The 12,328-nt window shown below is 38.4% G+C and overlaps 1 pseudogene; it reads left to right on the top strand.

The window, feature by feature from the left end:
- Nucleotides 1–884: 884 nt before the first annotated feature.
- LOC100436647 (RCC1 and BTB domain-containing protein 2-like) lies at nt 885–10,711 on the top strand (annotated as a pseudogene).
- The last annotated feature ends 1,617 nt before the right edge of the window (nt 10,712–12,328 follow it).

Raw genomic sequence — 12,328 nt, 5'->3', positions numbered from 1 at the left:
TATGTCTATATTTACATATTTATATACAGTTCTGAAATATTGTCATCCAAAAGTCCTTTTCCTTTCAATATTTTAAATATGGCTTATTTAACTACTGCATAAAGCTACCTTATATGAATGTATCACTATATGATGATGTGTCAATCATAGCCCTTAGTTGGCTTGCAATGTTTAGCTATTAAAAGCAATACTGTAGCAAGTAATCCTTGTATGAAACTGTTATTTTTTTATAGACTAGATGTATAGAGGTAGAACACTAGGTGAAAGGTCATGCACAGTCTACATTTTGACAGCTACTGCAAAATTGACCCTTAAAAGATTGAACCAATGTAACATAATAGGGCATGAACATGGCTGTTTCTCCTGCTTTCTTTCATCAATTCTTTTTAATTTTCACAAGTATTTTTAACTTTGCCTATATGATAGGATCAAAATGATATCTCATTGTAGTTTTAGTTTGTATTTTTCTGAGTTATAATGAGACTAAAATTTTTTTATGTATTTTGGCTATTTAATTTTTAGTTATGAATTGCTTTTTCAAATTGTTAACCTGTTTTCCATTTATTTTTATTTTTTTTAATGATTTGCTTGGGCTTTTTATTATGAATATTGATCTTCAGTTATAAATGTTACAGATTTTTTTTCTTTTTCCATTTTTTAAAAGTTTACATGTTTTGCCTGTTTTTCTTAGGCAAGTCTTCTTTACCCTAAGGCTGTAAAATATGTTCTTTATATTTTTTCAATATTTTAACTTCTTTTTTCATTTGCAACTCGAGACCATTTGAGATTTATTTTTCTGTATGGGTTGGCATTAAGTCTGAATTATTCTTTTTCTAACCAGTTATTTAATTTTACCTGTATTAGTCTTTTCTGATTCTGCTGCTATGACTGCTGCTTTACTACCTGATCTTACATTACAGAAATCTGAAGCCCCAGAAAGATTATGTGATTTTTCTAGAGGGATGCTTTACAACTGGGAGCAAGTCCGCCCTGCCAAGGAATATTTGGCAATGTCTGGAGAAACTTCTGGTTGTAATTACTAGGAGAGTGCTGCTGGCATCTAGTGGTAGAAGCCAAGGATGTTGCTAAACATCCTAAAATACTCAAGACAGGCCCCCCACGAGAAATTATCTGTCCTAAAATGTCAGTCGTGCTGAGGTTGAGAAATCTTGGAATCATCACAGTATATATATACTGGTCATAAAAAAATTTACTTAATAAAGGTATTCAAACATGTTTTTTAAGGTATTTAAAATTATTAGCTTTTAGTATCTGTTGATAAATCTTCCAAAAGTTGTTTGCATATAAGCTTGCCATTGTGAGTTAGTAGATGTCCATTTTCCAGGTGAGAAAAAGATGTGAGCTTTTCTCATTGTCTCAGGAGCAATGTTACTTCATTTCTATGAGATGCTCCCTGTTCTTCATGACACTGAAATTTTTCATTCTCACCAACTCTAGAACAGACGTTGAATCCTCTGGATAGCAACTGCATGTCATAATTGTGTGTTCTTTTCAAAGCACCGGTTTTAGTCATGCCAAGTGGAAACAAATTTTCAACCATGACTTTACCTTTCATATTAAAAAAAAAATCAGACACAGAATCATCAGAAGCACCAAATTAATGGTAATGATTTCAGGTCCCACTCCAGACCCATGGAAGCAAAGATTCCGGGTTTGGGGCCCAGGACTTTGTATTTTCATGAGGTGAACCAAATGATTCTGAGGGTGAGCTGAGTTTGGGAGCCAGTGCTGTGCCACACTCACAGGCATGCTACCTGCAGGAAGAGAAGCTCTAATCCCCGTACTACAAATTCTCCCAGCTTGGCTTCTTTCTCCAGAGAGGAATTTGATCTCAGAAACTGAAAGATTCATGTCTGAAGTAGGATAGTGAAGAAATTAAAAATAAAAATAAGAAAGTGAAAGTAGACTAGTTTTTTTAGAGTTAAAGATTTTCCTATATTCACCGCATCAAAAATGTAGTAAAATGGTGACTCATACTAACCATGACCTCTTTTAGGTTTTAAAATGTGTAAGGAGAAACTACAGGGATTGAAGACACAGCCATGCCAGTTACTCGTTTCTGTGAAAGCTAATGATAGTTTATGTTGGTTCAGTTTTCTTTGATCTCAAAGTGGGTTTAAATATTAATTAAGCGTCGTAAAACCAGCTTGCGTTTAACAAATATAGTAAAGCCTAGAGAATAGGATCACATGGATTTGGTCTGCAGAATTCCAATTGGAAAATGCTGTGAATCACCTAATGCTGCACATAGATGCATTTTGCTTCACTTTTAATCCCCAAAACTGTATATTATATTATCAAATTGCAAAACATCATGGCCACATATTCACTAACTTGCTAGAACTTTCAAGTAAAACTTCCTTTGCTATCTTATACAAGATAATTGAAGTTGTTTAAAATGTTTGTTTAAAAACAACTATGACTTCAACTACTTATCTGTGCAGATTCTATCATATCATATAGCCAAATAAAACAAAGCACTACTGTGTAAGTCTAGGCAGATATAACCAAAGTTCTGTTATTTGTAATCCCATTTCTAATTTTGGGGATCACTGAAGTAGTGTCACCCTTATCACTGTACTTCATGATATGTGAAGGTCATAAATTTGAGTTTTATATGATAAATGTATACTACTGCTATTCATTTACTTTGTATGTGTTGAAGCCTCTGCAACATTTTTTGTTTGAAAAGATTTGCTTCTAAATATGTCCCTGGATAAGTTGGTTTCTATAATCCTTCTCTCCTCTGACATTATATCTAGATCCTTTTAAAAAATTAGAAAATGTCTACTTATATTTTCAGCCTTTGCGAATTTGAAGTAGGAAGTAGAGAAATGGCTGGGAATTATTTTAGTTCTGGAGCACTTAGAGGGGAGTCAGCCTTGTGCGGCTTCCAAATTTAGGGTTTAGGATCAGCCAGCAAGCAGCACAAAGCACCACAAACCTTTATGGAGGAAGAGGGGAACTATGTGGTAGGAGAATCACCCAGATACTGAAGTGGCAGGCATTGCGGTTTCCCTGGCTGGTGTGGGGCAGAAGGGCAAGGTTGTGCAACTCTGCTTTTGTCCTGCTCTGATTTTTAAAGTGATCACATTACAGGACTATGTGGTGTTGAGGCTGACAAACCCCCGGCAGATCAGATGAGTAAACTCAGGCCAAGAAAAGGGAAACAACTTGCCCAAATATTTAAGATCAGCTTCAGCATGGTGGAGGCTAAGGCAAGCAAGGGGCAGAAGGAAATGAAGAGATGAGAGAGAGCAAGTAGGGTAAGAAGAGGCCCTTTCAAGCACCTCATAGCATTCAGGAGACATCCCAGCCCTTTAAAATAAGTAAATGGTAAGTGTCTCTGTATTCAGAGATTGCCTCTCCTTACGCATTCTGGGTTTTGGATTGAGACCTTGGGAGTCTCAGCTCCATTTCCAGGACATATCAGCATGTTGCCTACCTTTAACTGTCACTAATGTTGACATATACCATTCCCAAAAGCTTTCCCCCAAAGGTTCCTGACCTAGAGTGTTTATTTGATTGCCTGTGATGTCTGGCATATCTTTCCAACAGAGGAAATGGAGCCTATTCTTAATCACATTAATACATACCAAACAAAATAAATCAAAACACACAACAAAAAAAATCCAGAAACTTTATAGACAATTTAAAAAACAATGCCCTTAAAGATATAGAAGAAAATTGTTTCCCCCTCTTCCATCCCTTCAAACCTGTAATATACCTAATGAAAGATGGGACAATAAGGGATCAGAAAAGACTCCAGCTGTCATTGGATTTCTTTAAAACTTTTTTCCCAGGGCCACTAGAGGGGCAGGCACAAAGATGTGCAGATTTGGCTTGGGGCCTGGGAATCCCAGATGAAGCCTAAAGCCACAGGGTCACCTAGCAGGGAGTTTCACTTAGAAGATACAGTAGAGTTCCCCTTCCTGTGTCCAAGTGTTCTCATTGTTCCATTCCCACCTATGAGTGAGAACATGCGGTGTTTAGTTTTTTGTCCTTGCGATAGTTTGCTACCAACATGGCACATGTATACGTATGTAACAAACCTGCACGTTGTGCACGTGTACCCTAGAACTTAAAATATAATAAAACAAAATACAATTAACAGTCCTTTGGAAAAAATAAAGTTTCTCACCTACAAAAAAAAAAAAAAAATACAGTAGAGAAGAGTGGAATTCCACCGACCTGGGTTCAAATTCCAGCTTTGCCTCTCACCAGCTATGGGCCCTTGGACGCGTTTCTGATTTTCAGATTGCTCACTCATAAACGACTAATAATAACAGCATCTTCCTCATAGCACTGTTGTAAAGCCTAAGTAAAATATAGGTGTGAGTTGCACAGCATAGCGCCTGGCGTACAGAAGCTACTTAAGATGTTGTTGCTATTTATTGTTATTATTAGGATGAATATCAATTTGTAGGCTTGAGACAGAAAAAATTAGAAGAGAAGCTGACTACTTAGAAATCTTCTATCTCATTTTTCAGTTAAAATATTAATATAAAAGAAGCCTGCAACAGGCAATCTCAACAGTCGACCATGCTCTGTAGTAATTACAGTTTACTGGGCTGGGTTTAGCTCAAGCTGACCTAGTACTCAGCTACTGTGGATGCCATGGGCTTTGCCACATCAATACTTAGCAAGTGAGTAATTTGGATGTTCTCTATGTAGCAATCTGTGTAGACAGCCAAAGCAGAAATGTACTTTAAGTCTATACAGATTGATTCTCTGTATTGATTAAATCATCAGATCTATTGTTGGTTGGCTATGTACCAAGAGAATTTTGAAATAGGCAGGCCTAAAAGACTTTCTACATTTTGCCATAATGAGGTTTGTCCATCCACAAAACCTATATGATGCCCCAAAACACTGATACTACTAGTGTTTTTGTTTTTATTTTACTGTATTTTTAAATTTTTTTTAGACAGGGTCTTGCTCTGTTGCACAGGCTGGAGCAGTGGTGTGATCACGGCTCACTACAGCCTCAATCTCTCACATTCATGTGATCCTTTCACTTCAGCCTCCCAAGTAGCTAGGACTGCAGGTGCATGAAACCATGTCTGGCTAATTTTTGTGTTTTTTGCAGACAGGTTTTGCCATGTTGCTCCTTGAGCCCAGGAGGCTGGCCTCAAACTCCTGGTCTCGAGCGATCTGCCCGCCTTGGCCTTCCACAGTGCTGCAATTACAGGTGTGAGCCACTGTGCCTGGCCCTAACAGTGATTTTCATCTAACTGTTCTAGGGAAAAAAAATCTCACTTATTTTTTCCCCTTTAAGAAGTTACTCCATTTCCATGCATCTCCTTCTTCCCTCTTTCTCCAGTAGATTGTTAGGTCAAGAGGAAGGCAAGCAGGCAAGCAGATTCTCTTGCTTAACACATGAATACAAAATAAAAGGTTTTCTGTCTTTCCCCAAAAAAGTTTACCACTTATTTCCTTCTTTCATATTTACTCAAATTTGCAATTAATTCCCTTTAAAATTATTCTTATTTATAGATAAATTTTTATAACTCCCTGATGGGAAATTTGGCAATTTGTGTACAAAATTTAAATACTCCTAACTCATAAATTTATTTTTAGGAGCCATCTGTGGTGAAACAAAATATTTATAAGAAAATAGTGAATGGCCGGGCGTGGTGGCTCATGCCTGTAATCCCAGCACTTTGGGAGGCCGAGGTGGGTGGATCACGAGGTCAGGAGATCGAGACCATCCTGGCTAACACGGTGAAACCCCATCTCTACTAAAAATACAAAACATTAGCCAGGCGTGGTGGTGGGTACCTGTAGTCCCAGCTACTCGGGAGGCTGACGCAGGAGAATGGCGTGAACCCAGGAGATGGAGCTTGCAGTGAGCCGAGATAGCGCCACTGCAGTCCAGCCTGGGCGAAAGAGCCTAGACTCCTCTCAAAAAAAGAAAACAGTGAAAAATTGGAAGTAGCATAAATAGTCATGTGAGTGAACTGATTATAGAAATTATAATTCATGTTTACAACAAAATATTCAGTCATTACAAAAATATTATAGAGGTATATTATAGGTAGTGCAAAAGTGTTCATAATATGTTTTAACAGAGAAAATGAAGGCTGCTAAATAATACTTATTGAATACTTTTCCAATTATAAATGGACATGAACAGAAATGGGACCAGAGAGAAATCTATCAAAATATTAACCAAGTAGGTTTTTCTGGGTGAAAAGGAAATTATTATTTTTGTTAGTTTCTATTTTCTAAAATGGCTATAATAAACACATCTTATTTTTATAGTTAGACAAAATACAGTAAGTTTTTTTTAATTTAAGAAAATATTGCCAAGTCTATTTTCATCTAAGAGAACGATAGTTCAATTTAGGAGTGGAAAGAGCCATGGGCATGACCTACCTAAATGCAGAGTCCATTTGTTGAAGGAGGGCTGATTCTGGAATGGCTTTTCCTCAGGTCGGATGCTATATTATAAAGGAAAGCCAAAGTAGTGGAGGAAACAGGACATTGACCATGCAGAGCTTTCCCTATAATCAGCCATCACCTTAGCAACCAGCTTCGCTGCCTCAGGCCTAAATTCTTCCGTAGTTGCTTTAATTTATGGATACCATTTTCCCTGTCTGCCTAGTGGGAATTCATTAGGCAGTGTCCCGATGTGTAGGTGTACATCACTGGGGCTATGCAAGGTTTTAGCTGATAGATGAACATGGTATTACATGACCTTGAATAACATGGTATGCCAATCAGTCTCTGTATTCGTTTCTCCTTGCTGCCGTAACAAATTTCCACGAACTCAGTGGCTTAAAAAGCACATAAATTTATTCTCTTACCTTCTGGAGGTCATAATTCTAAGATCAAGGTGTTGGTAGGGCTATATTCCTCTGGAGACCAGAGAAGAACCCATTTCCTTGCCTTTTTTACTTCTAGCTACTAGAGACTGCCTCCATTCCTTGGCCCCTAGCACATCACTCCAACCTTGGGTCCATTGTAACATCTCCTTTTTCTGACTTTGGCCTACTTGCCTCTCTCCTATCAGGGCCCTTATGATTACACTGGGCCTAACCAGATGACCCAGCATGAACTCCTTACTTCAAGATCCCAACTTAATCACATATGCAAAGTTCCTTTTGCCATATAAGATAACATATTCACAGGCTCCTGAGATTAGAATATGGACATCATTGAGGGCCATTATTCATCCTATCTTATTACAGTCTCCCTATCAAGTTTCCTTCAGTCTTCTGAGCACATCAAGGAGGAAGTCTAGTTTTTGCTTATGGCATTGTTTCTAGCACTTGCTAATCTCCCTTTCAAACAAAGAGCATGCATTTAACAAAAAGAAGGCAGATATTAAACTCAGGTGCACTGGCTAGGCATGGCATCTATCTACTTTATTATCAGTCATCTACTTTTTATTATGTTATGGTTACTTTCAAGTTTTGGCAAATGATATTTTATTTTTTTCTCATTTACACTATAGCTGCATAAAATTTCTTTTAAAAAGCGAAATAAGGAATCAATTTTGAGACTTTTAAACAAACAATATTATTGGTAGCATGCAGATTTTGCAAACATTGTGAATGAAGAATGTGAATGACTAACGTTTGGGAAATATTGCCATAGGAGAATACTGCCCTATTAAGATTAGGGAAGAGTCATGTTGTTTGGGGATGGCTATTCTCCCTCCCTTAGCTCTGCATGAGGCCTCTCTTGAGGAATGTGATGCTGTTTTCTTTCTGCTTCTTTTGACAGTTGATTCTTTACAGGGGTAGAGGGTGAGCCACCAAGACAGGGAGAGGTACTATCCGTTTTGTTCATGAAGAATGAAAATTGACAATGGCCAATCTCTGGGACATTATGTACTGGTCATTGGCTATATGCAAATCTCCTTCCGAGGTTTGCTGAGAGCTAAAGGCAAGTCCCTGCATTACAGGTGTGAGCCCCTTTCTGGTAGAGGACTACAAGTCAGGGCAGTTAAGGGTAGAAAAGGGATGGGTTCATAGGAAAAGGAACAGCAATACAGTGCTGTGGAGTTTAGACAGAGAGGTGATCCTTTTAGTTGGAAGCAGGGGGTGGAATAGAGTGAGAATAGGGAGGATCAGGAAACTCTTCATGGTGAAGACAGTTTTTCTTCAGAAACTTTGCCAAGAGTTTTCTCAAGAAGCATTTGGGGTGGGGGCCTCATTACCACCAACACTTTAGGTTTTTTTCCTGATGGTATTTTCAGTATTAGGAAGTTTTCCTGGGTACCAACTACTTGCCAGACCCTATGCTTGGGACTCCATACATGCTACTATACTATTAATGCTAAAACTGCTAAAGCAATGAGGCTGGTTTTCTTACTTCCATTTTTCAGAAGTACAAACTGAGTCTTACTTGCCTGAGATCATATAGCCTGTAAGTAGCAGACATTTTCTTCAAGTGCTGTCTGGTTGCAATGTTGATAAGCTTGCCCTGCAATAAACTGATTTTTTGCCCTGCAAAAAACTGATTTTGGTCTGAAGTGATTCTCCCAGTCTGGAACTAGTTGAACTAATCGAGCTCTGTGTCAATATGTCCTGCTTCAGCTAGAACTTATCCAGTCTCACTCAGCAGCTTTTTCCTAGGGCTTTATCCAGAGCTGTCCAACAGACAGCGCTGATGGAAATACTTCATATGTGTGCAGTAACCACTAGTTACATGTGGTATCAAGCACATAAAATGTGACTAAGACTGAGGACTAAATTTATTTTATTTTATTTGAATGAATTAGAATTTAAATTAATATAGCCACATGCGGCTAGTGGCTACTATATTGGACAGAACAGTGTATAGCTAGACTCATTCATATTAAAGTTAAAATCATCCAAGCAGTAACAGTGATCCAGGAACAGAGTGGACGTGGCTCAGGCTGTACTGAGTCACATTAACTTTGCTCTAGAAGACAACTTTACAAGGAACTAAAAGGGACAGGATTAAAGATGACTGAATACTGGGCTCCAGAAATTTGTAACCATTAGCTTAGCAGATCATATATTCTTCAGTGGAGCTGAGAATTGAGAAGTCTGCTCTTCACAGTGATTTGGAACTTTCCAATCCCAGAGAAAAGTTGACCAAGGAACTGCCCAAGACTGAGTCCATATGGAAGAACTTCATCTTCTCTAGGAAGAAAGTGGCAAGGTTTCATAAAATAAATGAATGGATTCACAGAATCAGCAATACAATTACTTTATTGCATACAAAATATTATAATGGTAGGAAATCCCCGAGAGCCAATACAGGCTACTCTGTCATCTTTGAATAAGTTAGATGTGGGAAAGTGGAAGAACTGCAGTTAATTCATCAGCCTTGTGTCTTTGGCAGTGCTGGTCATGAAGTTTTATATCCTACAGTAATATCCTGGCACAAACTGCTGTGGCTCTTTGAGGATAGGTAACATCCAGAACACCATCAAACCTCGGAGACTGGATTCTTTAAGTGGCAAAAAGATAGACAGCCTCAGCTGTGGGAGTGGTATACACATTGTCCTTGCAATAAAAGAAGAAGTCTTTACTTGGGGGCCATAATGTGTATAGCCAGCTGGGCTCTGGGACAACTAATCATGGTTTCTCTACTAATTTGTCAAACAAGTCATTGAAGTTGCCTATGGGTCTCACCATTCTTTGGTGCTAATATCTGATGGAGAGGTATTTGCCTGGGATTATAGTAACTCTAGGCATGTAAGATATGGATCAACAGTTAATCAGCCAATCGCTCAAAGAGTCACTGGCTGCTTATGGAATAAAGAGGCTGTGAACACAGCATGTGGACAGGTGTGCTCCATGGTGGCGGTAGACACTGGGGAGGCTACTTGCACCTACAGACATACATTAGTATTAACAGATGAAGGACAAGTATATGCTTGGGGTGCCAATTATGGGCAGTTGGCCACTGGCAATAAAAGCAACCATTCCTATCCTATCTTTGTCATTGTGGAAAAGGACAGGATTATAGAGATTGCAGTCTGTCACTCTTCCAACACATCTGCTGCCAAGACCCACGGTGGGTGTGTGTACATGTGGGGCCAGGGCCATTTGATGATCTTTCCTCACCTCACCCACGTCTGCACTGATGACACATTTGCCTGCTTTGCTGCTCCTGCCATCTATGGCGCCTCCTCTCTGTGGAACCTGATGACTACCCTTGCAGTGGCCAAATTACTGAAGAGGGAATTTGACAATCTGGACACTGCAGTCTTGAAATTTGTGGTCAGTGGAAAGTACATTTATGCACGTAAAGTCCTTCTCAAAATTTGATGTATGTGAGCATGTTCATTCATTGTTGGAAGGTAATGAGGATGCTGTTGTAGAAATGAGTGAATTTTCATACTCTGTTTACTGGGCCTTCCTGGAATACCTGTACACAAACAGCATCAGTCTTTCTCCTGAGGAGGCAGTAGGATTGCAAGATTTGGCTACATTTTATAAAGAAAATCATTTGAAAAAAGCTCTGCCAACAATCAAGCAAGGCATCTGTGAGCAGAGTGCAGTCCCTCTGCTCTCGGCTGTTGTGAAGTATGACGCCTGGGATTTGAAAGAATTCTGCTTCAGGTTTTGCATAAACCATCTGACTATAGTAACAAATTTCAGGCTTTGCATAAATGGACCATGATCTCCTGAAGAACTTTATCAGAAAAGAAAGCAGAGTTAAAGCCTTTAAAAATGGATCCCATCTTCATAAAAGGAGTTTCTGAAACTTTCTGTTTCTCCTGCAAAAGCCAGAGATAATAATTTCTCTTGAATTAATACTATATTTGAAGAGTTACATTTGGCTGAGTACTTGCATCTGTCAAAAGAAGATGGTGGCGAGTAATTTTCATCTGCCTAAATCCAGAGTTTATGTAGAAAGCATTGAATACTCTGATCAGATGTCACTAAGGCCAAGGAAAGAAAATGAAATACCTTATTTACCATTTCCTCTTTTGAGTCACTTAAGTTGGTACCTTTTATACCCTAGTCTCAGTATATGCTATTCTGGCCCAAACATTCCGTTATTCAGCTGGCTGATACCACATAGACAGCCTGATAAGGAGTGCTGTTCCTACCACATTGTCAGTACCCAGCATGGTGCCATGCATATAATAGGCACTCAATTTATTATAAATCTTCAGTACGCCTGGATAATAGCTTTAGCTATGGTGTATTCGATGAAGGAATAACTTGCACAAAATAAGTCTAAAATAATCTGTAATTACTGAAATTCTTATTCTTCTGGTACATGATTCTGAGAAATAGTGGCTAATTTAGAGCATTAATTACAATTCACCAAAAGGCCTTGACTATTAAATTGCCCAAGATCCAAGGGCGAATTTTGATTTTCTATTTACTGTGAGTCATTAATTTCTCACATGGGATTATTGAGTATGAAGTATTATTTTTGAATGAAATCCCTGTATTGATCTGCCTCACATAATGACATAAAGTCCTTTACTTTTCTCTGTGTTGAGGGACTTGCCTCTGTAAGTGAAAATGACAATGTATTTTTCTTGTAGCTGGCTTTCATGTCACTATAAAATAGGTCTTTTCATCTGGCAGTAGTATAATTATAAAGTACTATCTGAAAAGGAACTAATACTTACATTTCATGGGCACCATTAATAAGAATGAGATAAATTTATACTATTAATTTGTTTATTTAGAGAGCGTCTCAGTCTGTCACCCAGACTGGAGTGCAGCAGCGCAATCTTGGCTCACTGCAACCTTTGCCTCCCAGGTTCAAGCAATTCTCCTGCTGTAGCCTCCTAAGTATCTGGGATTACAGGCATGCACCACCATGCCTGGCTAATTTTTGTATTTTTAGTAGAAGTGGGATTTCATCATGTTGGCCAGGGTGGTCTTGAACTCCTGACCTCAAATGATCCACCTGCCTTGGCCTCCTAAAGTGCTGGAATTACAGGCATGAGAATTTATACATTTTAGATCAAAACAAGTCACTCAATTGCAAAAGAGAAACTGGAATGGAACATAGTGTCAGATTATTCTAATATGTATCTCGCAATATAATATTATGTAAATAAAACTCCTTTGGAATTAGGAATCTTGTTCTGATGCTGAACTATTTGATAATAAGGTGCTTATTTGCAGATAACAGAAAAAAATCATCTAATCAAATTATTTTGTTTTATGGTGGAAGACAATGAGGCCCAGAAAATGTGACTTGCTCAAGGTAAAACAAAGGAAACCTCCAAAAATCAAATGAACTAAACAGATATAGATCCTTGCTTTTAGAAATTAAGATACCTGACTCCCAATCACAAGTTTCCCATTCTGGAAAGGGAAGAAAACACCTGAAGTAAGCTGAGAAATATGGT

This window comes from Pongo abelii, chromosome 8 (genome assembly GCF_028885655.2).
Source record: "Pongo abelii isolate AG06213 chromosome 8, NHGRI_mPonAbe1-v2.0_pri, whole genome shotgun sequence".
Taxonomy (NCBI): Eukaryota; Metazoa; Chordata; class Mammalia; order Primates; family Hominidae; genus Pongo; species Pongo abelii.
Note: the sequence above shows the minus strand (reverse complement) of the source record. Positions and strands in the feature narration are given on the sequence as shown.